Genomic DNA, 9,614 nt, shown 5'->3' with positions numbered 1-9,614 from the left:
TGCCCACTTGTTTGTTGAACACAACATTTCTAAATTAATTTAAGAAATTGTAAAATTCAACAATTTTAGGCCAATTTTAAGGGTGTGGCTTATATGCGAGAAAATACGGTAAATTTAGAGTTGTTAGCGGGTCAGTTCTGGGGTCCTGGGGTTGATCCCTGGTCAGTCCTCATTTTGTGGAGTTCGGCGTTCTGCAATTAGCGCAAGCTAGCATTCTCCGGACAAACAAACAGACGCGACGTCGGTCGGGTCAGGCTTTATTTATCATTTCAATCCACCTGGGACTGGATTTTTTCTCTCCTCCCCTCCGACAAAAGCCGTATTAGCACTACGTTAGCAGCGTGAAGCTCAGCGGGAAATATCCGGATCTGTAATCACAGTCAGATGCAGAAAGTAAGGGGTACAGCTCGGATGGATTCCATTTATTAGCTAGCTCGCTTTCCACGTCTACGCACAGCAGTTGAGTGAACCTAAACGCATATAGCGAATAAAAAATAAACATTTTTGTTTTGTTTTGCTATGGGAGCTCATCGTCAACGCATACAACGCTTTGGGGCTTCCTCAGATTGGCCAGCTGGCATGCTCGGGCATATCCCGAATGTTCAGATGGCGGAGCTGGCTTACCGGAATGGCGCTCATCTCAACACCTGTCGACGATTACACTTGTCAGGGTGCTGGTATTCTTGATATGCCATTTCCGAGTAGGTCTGCTGTCTTGGTTCTGGGCGTGTCGTAGAATTAAGCTTTAATGGTGAAGAAATGGCAGTTGAGTGGTTAGCGCTTTGGTTTCACAGTCCTGGGGTCGTGGGTTTGATCCCAGGTAGGTCCTCACTGTGTGGAGTTTGCATGTTGCTTGTGTGGTCCTAAAAGTGCCTCTCGAGATGTCAGCGTTGGATCAAAAAGTAAAAGGAGCCTTGCATATCTCAGCGTCGGGAGCGTGCATGCATGCTGGGGGTGACGGTGGGGGTTGCCCCTATGACACTTTGAATCGCACCGATGACCTCGTGCCAGAAGGATACGCCGTTCTGGCGGCTAGCTGAGTTTCTGGCAGCACGCAGACGCCGACGAGGATGATGATGTTGTTTGTCAGCGGATAAAACAAGTTACCGCACTGTAGTACCAGCAGTGGATTACTGGAAGCCGCACCCCCAAAATGATTGACTTCTGTACAGAGTCCAGTGTCTGTTTCTCATTTTCAAAAGCAGTCCCTCCGCCACAGACCGTTGACGAGCTCCGTCTGGAGAAGTCAAACATTCTCCCCTGGAGTGATCTCGATATGATTCACAGCTCCGTTTCCAGCGGATACGAGCTGGCGAGGTTTCGGCCCAGAGGATCGGCCTCCGAGTGGGGTCGCTTTGTCGTTACGACGCTATCCGGACGGCCATCTCTGTCGCGTGGATTTCCGGATCAAGGCCAGAAATCCCCTCTGCTGAAAGCTAGGGTTAAGACACCATCTTTTATGTCCAAGCAGAGGCTGACTTAACCTTCATTGGTCATCGGGATCTCGCCAATGGATGGATTTCCCTCAAACGTACAAAACGGTGTTTGGAAAATTTGGCCAAAGAATATCCATTGAACGCAGTTTTATTTTATTTATTTATTTTCGGAAAAAGCCCTATGATACTTTTGAGGTCTCATCATCAAGAGTTTTTACTCAAGGAAGTTGTTGGGAAATTATCATGTCAGATCCCTTGACATGTAAATGGGGCGGGGCCTCAATACATTTTAATACCGTTTAAAAAAAAAACTTCAAAAACTTGTTTGCGTTATTTTTCCGCCCCTTGGACAGCTTTTCGTTGCAATATTTCAATTTGTCGGATACCCCGGTTTTCTCCCACATCGCAAAAACATGCTAAGCTAGCTGGTGAACACTCGAAATTGCTTAACTCTAGCTATGATCCTTTTTGGGTACTCCAGTTTTGCCTACATCCCAAAAGCATGCATGCTAGGCTAACATTCCAAAAGCATGCATGCTAGGCTAACATTCCAAAAAGATGCATGCTAGGCTAACATTCCAAAAAGATGCATGCTAGGCTAACATTCCAAAAAGATGCATGCTAGGCTAAGATTCCAAAAACATGCATGCTAGGCTAACATTCCAAAAAGATGCATGCTAGACTAACATTCCAAAAAGATGCATGCTAGGCTAAGATTCCAAAAAGATGTATGCTAGGCTAAGATTCCAAAAACATGCATGCTAGGCTAACATTCCAAAAACATGCATGCTAGGCTAACATTCCAAAAACATGCATGCTAGGCTAACTTACCAAAAAGATGCATGCTAAGCTAACATTCCAAAAACATCCATGCTAGGCTAACATTCCAAAAACATGCATGCTAGGCTAGCATTCCAAAAAAAATGCATGGTAGGCTAACTTTCCAAAAACATGCATGCTAGGCTATTATTCCAAAAACATGCATGCTAGGCTAACTTCTTAAGTAAAATTCTTACTAAAACAACAATGCTACTCACACAAATCATTGGCTACTGAATTAGCAGAATGCCTATTTTGCTAATATGATGGGTAAAAAAAAAAAAGAAATGCTCAGCTCACCTCAACATGCAACAGGAATTTCCGGGGCGTGGTGACGGCTGTTAACCTGAATGTGAGGGTTAATCTGTCTGGAAGACGGCCATCGTGCTTTTCTTCTGCCGAGATTGAGACATGTGACCGCCAGTGTAAACACCAATTGAGAGAGCGCCTTGTGTGAACACTGACTACATTCAAACCAAAACTGCAAAATCCCCCCGACACCCACCGGAGTGTATTTGTGTAGCAGCTTTTATACACAAGGGCAATTGAAAATGGCCTTTGGTAATCCATTTAAAAAAAATCACTGAAAATAAAAGAGGGCACTACCGAACAAAAACACTTGCCTGCCTTGGAATGAGCAAACGCATTCTTCGTGTTGAAATATCTTACCAGTCAATTTATACGTTTTTTGATCATTTCAATTTGTGTACGCCATATAACATTTTTTGTAAGTTTTTTTGTAAAACTGATCCTGTTTGACCCATTTCGGCTGTAATCCGGATCGTCTCGGCCACTGGTAGTAGACGAAAACGTTATCGTCGACTGCTAATATTGTCTTGCTTCAAGAATGATATGCCGACTCCGCCTTTTCACTCTATAAATGTAGCGCGTCAGCAAGCAATGTACCCAGACAGTCAAGCTGTCAGCGTCATATAGCGACATGTACAGAATCTTGAATTTAGTGTCGCACCAACTGATTGGTCACCCCGTCCACTTTGTAGAACATTTCAGACTTTTAAGTGCGCCCTATGTGAGTAAATATGTGCCGCGTTGCATTTCGTGTGCGGTCGATTGGTCGCCCGTCTTTTGGTCGCCGGTCTTTTGGTTGCGGTCTTTTGGTCGTCCCGACCGCGACAACGCGCCAAAAGACCGGCGACCAAAAGACCGGCGACCAAAAGACCGGCGACCAAAAGATCGGCGACCAAAAGACCGGCGACCAATCGACCATGTACCGTTGCATTTGTACTTTTTTTTTACTCACTAAATAACGGGAATTGCAATCATTAATAAGGGGAACAGCAACATGCCTATTTATATATGTATTTATTTATTATTTATGAACTTATTTATTACCTATTTATTTTTGTCTAAAATGTCTTTTACTGTGTCTATATTCTCACCCTCTTACTACTGTGACAATGAAATTTCCTGAATAGGAGAAAGTTACCCAATCTAATCTAATCTAATTGGTGGAGGTTGACAGGTATGAAATATATTTGTTTTAAATTATATAAATTTTGCTCAAGGTAAAAACATTAAAAATAAATAAAAAACAACCCTCAAAAGAAATCAGAAAAATTGAGTTGAAAAAAAAAAAAAAACACAAAATGAATTAATTTGAAAAACTGTCAGAGTTATTTTTCATTTTTAAAGTGAATACAATACGCTTCCATAGATCAATGCTATCATGCCTTGCTCAAACAATCTTAGTGGCTACCTGGCATACCCATCCCATAACAAATCAATAAAATCCTGTCAAACTTGAGACTTAAAATAACCTCAAAGGCCATTTGTGTTCCTTCAAACAAGTTTCCAGTTTCAAAGTAGGATTACAAACCCAGTTTAAAGTTTCCAATTAGAGTTTCAAACTAGCTTTAGCGTTTAAGCCTTCAGAGATCAGCATTGCTTGCTGTTATGATTACCAAGTACGCTAATCCAATTAGCCACGAGCTAAAATGCACGCTAGTCAAGGGGGAAATCAACAATTTGTCACTCGGACAATACTTTTTCAAAGCGGTTTTACCAGAACGAAAAGCCTGAAGGTTTCCTACTTGTTATTTTTTTAGGTATTTTTAGGTGCCCTCAGTTTAACGATCATAGCGGCCATGTTTTGTCTGCAATGTGGAGACTTGGATGCGGATCTACAGGCCCCAGACTTGCAATTCCACAAGATAATGAGTAAGTGGAGCCGCCGCCGGACCGGGAGACAATCAGTCCTCTGTGTATGTGTTTGAGTATGTAAGGTGTCCAAGCTGCTGCCTGCATGGAAGGAAGGTTCCATTACAACAAGCGTATTTAACGTTATTTAAGAATCGTCCTACTTGGGAGGTCTATCAAAATAAAAATGTTGTTTATCTTAATTAACCTGAGAAAACCTTTGACAACACGCATGTATGAATGTTCTTTTGTGTGTGTGTGTGTTTGCTAGCAAAAAGAAAAAAACAAAATAATAGCCAGTAAAGTAGTTGGCCAGCCAGGCCATGAGTGAGTCAAGCCCTGGGGCAGTCTGGGTAATTACTGGCGAGTCATGAAGGCCAAATGGAATGTTTACTTCAGCCCCAGGGTCAGCAGAGCGCTCTTTAAAAAAAAGACCTGGACAAGATTTGCAACATGTCACGTTGTTCTTGTTAGTCGTGCTTTCAAAGCTAATTAGCTTTAGCATGCATGAAAAATCTTTAAATGATTCAGCGATTCTGGGATTTGGCGCAACTGGGTCTGAAATGACCTCAAACGCGAATGGTTGATTCTCGCAAAATTAGCCGTTCGGTCCCCCCCAAGCCCTTTTATTATGCTCTATGCCACAGGTGTCAAAGTGCCAGCCCGGGGGCCAAATCTGGCCCGCCGCATCTTTTTGTGTGGCCCGGGAAAGTAAATGATGAGTGCCGACTTTCTGTTTTTGGATCAAATTTAAATGAAGGGTATAGATGTATATTAAATTTCCTCATTTTCCCCCTTTTAAATCAATAATTGTAATTTTTTAATCCATTTTTTCTGTTTTTAGTTCAAAAATCATTTTGTAAAATCTAAAAATATATATTAAAAAAAGCTCAAATAAACATTGTTTTAGATCTATTGAAAAACTGAATATTCAGGGCTTTTAATCCAGTTCTTTTAATCCATTTATATAAATAAAAAAAATCTAAATATTATATCTAAAATGGTCCGGCCCACGTGAAATGGAGTTGACGTTAATGCGGCCCGCGAACCAACCCGAGTTTGACACCCCTGCTCTATGCCAATGGTGTCAGACTCGGGTTGTTTTTGCGGGCCGCTTTACATTACATCTACATTTTAATTTGATCCTCAAACAAAGTCGGCACTCATGATTTACTTTCCCGGGCCACCCAAAATGATGCGGCGGGCCAGATTTTGCCCCTGGGCCACCACTTTGACACATGTGCTCTATGCTAAGCTCACAAATCAACTCTCTGAGTATGATCTTTAGGCATAACTGTCAGTGCACCCGGGTGTTTGACCTTTCACCTCGCCGGCCACAAAATTTGCAGTGGTGAAACTGGCGGTTGCGAGGGCTTCTCTCACGTGATTGGCTGACGAGAGCCTGGGAGACAACGGACTGCAAAAGGTCGTGTTTTTCGCTGCCTTCGTAGGTTGCACATTCTGGTTTTAATCTGGCCGGGATATCTTTGAAAGAACTTGTCAAGTTAATTTACGTGCATATAAAACAGAGACGGGGATTTTTAATCAGTTTTGCGGCTGTTCAGTCTTTTAATGTCAATATTACTTCATCGTATCTGCTCGTTTGGAAGCTGTTTAACTGCTTTTTAAGTCTTTAAACATGCAAAACCAGGCACTATGTTTCTATTTTTGGTAGCCCTTCCGTCAGCGTTCAAAGTTTACAATTTGTGGATTTTTCTTTGGCAATTAGAGGATAAAATAACCACAAAAAATAAGATAAAAGTTTCTGTTGATGTGCTTTAAAATGTGAGAAAATTGGAGCTCAATTTATATGAAACTATTTTTTTAAATATTTTATATTGCTTTTTATTCTCATCCCATTTTCTGAACCGCTTTATCCTCACTATGGTCGTGGGGGGTGCTGGAGCCTATCCCAGCTGACTTCGGGCAACCTGAATCGGTGGGCAGCCAATCACAGGGCACGAGGAAACTAACAACCAATCGTAGCTAAGGGCAATTTAGACTGTCCAATCAGATTACCATGCATTTTTTTGGAATGTGGGAGGAAACGGAAGTACCCAGAGAAAACCCACGCAGCCTCAGGGAGAACATGTAAACTCCACACAGGTGGACTCACCTGGATTCGAACCCAGGACCCCACAGCTGTGAGGCCGACGCGCTAACCACTCACCTGCCAGATTTTTTTCTGGAGAAATCTTTAAAATATTTTGTCATTATGTTTTTTTAAGTTCATAAAAATGTAGGTTTTTCAATTTCCGGGGCTATGTTTGGTCCACATTAACCGCGATATTCGAGGGATTACTGTATAATTAAGATTTGATAATCTGATAATAATGATTTAAGAAAACATTTTCACGTATTTTTCAATTTTAAGTATGGCTCTAAAGGAATAACATTCGAAAATATAATTTTTTTATGGCTCAAAAAGGTTCCTGACCCTTGCTTGGAACGCACGTAGCCATAAACTACTGCAAAAAATATGGAAGCACAGCTAATTTTAAGGAAAATGAACGTTACTTGAGTGAGTAAAAAAACAATGGAAATGACTTTCAAAGGGAATCGATGTAAAAAAGAAAGGATGTGGACCATGTTTGAACCCGCAAAGTCACGTCATATTGGCCAAGCAGCCAGCGCTACTCTGTTAGCGCTAGCATTGATGCTTATGCAGCTGTTCAATGTCAGTAGATACTTTGAGGCACATTAGAAAAAGATCAGACCGTATATTTCAAGCCAAGACAACAAAAACATACTTTAGCTTAGCTTCTGAGAAACTAAAGACGCCATGACGCAAGCCCACCGCTGGTGATAATTTTTATTTTGATTGAAAATGACAGCTTCCTAATGGAGTTTCTGGCAAAGTGGCTTGTAATAAGAAGACGACAAGACTAGCATGGCAGTCGTTTCTAAGGGTGCATGAGCAGATCTATAGTAGGCCGAATGGTGGGAAGCTAAGGTGAGCTAACGTTATTAGTTTAGCATCTTTGTTGCTTGTTGTGTCACGTGACCATATTTGGAATTCCAGTAAACACACTGAAGGAAAACCAGACATTATTTTAAATTAATTTGAAAAAATTAAAATAAATAAAATGGGTGGTTAGCATGTAGGCCTCACAGTTCTGGGGTCCTGGGTTCAAATCCAGGTTGGTCCACCTGTATGGAGTTTGCATGTTCTCCCCGGACCTGCTGGGTTTTCTCCGGGTACTCGGAGCCCATCCAAGCTGATTTTGGGCACCAGGCTTGGGAGACCTGAAACAGACCTGAAACAGACAACGGACAACCAATCATAGGCAATTTAGAGTGTTCAACCAGCTAGCCTAGCATGCATGTTTTTGGGATCTGGAATGAAACCAGAGTACTAGGAGAAAACCTGCACAGACCCAGGAAGAATATGCAAGCTTCACATAGGTGGACCAACCTGGATTTGAACGCAGGACACCAGAACTGTGAGGCCGACACACTAACCACTCAACCACCGCACCGCCTAGGTCTAATTTTCAAAAATTATAATTCAAACGAGGTAATGTCGGTGCCACAAGGCCGATGTGACACGGTGGTACACGGTCGATTGGTCGCCAGTCTTTTGGTTGGCCGGAAGGTAAGTGATAATTACCATTTAAATGGTTGCTCAAATTCCCTAAATACAAACTGCGAATGACTTTTAGTCATACTTAATGCCCTAGTAATTATTAGGCTAAAGAAAAGCTCCAAATTTCCTGTACTTTTATTGTTTTTTGTTGGAGAACTTGTTAAGACCCTGACTGACGTCGCTTCTTAAAGGGACAACGCATGTACATACAAACTCTTCTACACTCACACGTGGGCTCAGTGAAACTGCTCATGGCCATTGTTGGCTTTTATTGATTCGTAGACCGTGTTGTTTTACCTTGTTTTGTTGCCGGTCTTTTGGTCAGCGGTCTTTTGGTCGCCTGTTGTCGCTGTCGGGGCGACCAAAAGACCGCCACCAAAAGACCGCCACCAAAAGACCGCCACCAAAAGACCGCCACCAAAAGACCGCCACCAAAAGACCGCCACCAAAAGACCGCCACCAAAAGACCGCCACCAAAAGACCGCCACCAAAAGACGGCGACCAAAAGACCGCCACCAAAAGACTGCCACCAAAAGACCGCCACCAAAAGACCGCCACCAAAAGGCCGCCACCAAAAGACCGCCACCAAAAGACGGCGACCAAAAGACCGGCAACCAATCGACCGCACACGCCTATTGGTGCATTCGGGACTGGGCTCTCTATATTTTAGCTCACAGGGAGCCATATGCACCCTTTAAAAGAGCCACACAGGTTCCTTTCCCCCTGATTCAAAGGCTTTTCTTTGGGCTTTAGCATGCGCAGCCCTTATAAGGACGCTCGCTGATCAACAGAGTGGGACATTTGATCCACTGAGACAAATGGGGAGCACTTACATTGGAAACAGTGGGCAGGCAGGCGGTCTGGTGGGGGGGCGGTTGTGTGGGTTAGCCATCATGGTTAACCGTCCTGGAGATATCGCTCACACGTCTCCAGGCGCTTTTCCAATGACTTAAATGTGTGGAAATGCTCAAGAGCTTTTTGGTCACACAGCGCTAATATTCAATGAAACTAAATCTGCAGCGGCAACATGGAAGATCAGCAGACTTTTCACCCCCGAGCTGCTAATAAACTAAAGACTGAAATTCCTCATAGAAAAAATGGTATCCGCCATCTTTGCCACATCGCAAGGGGAAAAAAGGGTATACAGTAATCCCTCGAATATCACGGTTAATGTGGACCAAACATGGCCCCGGAAATTAAAAAAACATTAATTAGGGTGACCCCAATTAAAAAAAATAATAATAATAATTTCAGGGCTGAGTCCTAGTCGCAAGAGTCGCTTCTGGTTACGAGTTTCAGCGTGGATTTTCATATTTTTATAAACTTAAAAAAAATAATCACATTTTTTTAAAACTCGCCAGAAAAAAAATCTGGCAGCTGAGTGGTTATTGCGTCGGCCTCACAGCTCAGGGGTCCTGGGTTCGAATCCAGGTTGGTCCACCTGTGTGGAGTTTGCATGTTCACCCTAGACCTGCATGGGTTTTCTCTGGGTACTCCAGTTTCCTCCCACATTCCAAAAACATGCATGCTAGCCTGATTGGACACTCTAAATTGCCCCTAGCTGTGATTGGTTGTCCTTTGTCTCCTCGTGCCCTGCAATTGGCCAGCCACCTTTT

General features: G+C 42.8%; 1 long non-coding RNA gene across 2 annotated transcripts in view; it reads left to right on the top strand.

The window, feature by feature from the left end:
* The first annotated feature begins 4,320 nt into the window (after positions 1 to 4,320).
* Positions 4,321 to 9,614, top strand: part of LOC144071154 (uncharacterized) — a 33,968-nt gene continuing 28,674 nt past the window's right edge. For both annotated transcript variants that reach the window (XR_013299566.1, XR_013299565.1), the window contains exon 1: positions 4,321 to 4,433. This is a non-coding gene — a long non-coding RNA (uncharacterized LOC144071154). The remainder of the gene's footprint in view (positions 4,434 to 9,614) is intronic.

This window comes from Stigmatopora argus, chromosome 3, assembly GCF_051989625.1.
Source record: "Stigmatopora argus isolate UIUO_Sarg chromosome 3, RoL_Sarg_1.0, whole genome shotgun sequence".
NCBI lineage: Eukaryota > Metazoa > Chordata > Actinopteri > Syngnathiformes > Syngnathidae > Stigmatopora > Stigmatopora argus.
The sequence above is the reverse complement of the archived record's forward strand: the minus strand, read 5'-3'. Positions and strand labels throughout refer to the sequence as shown.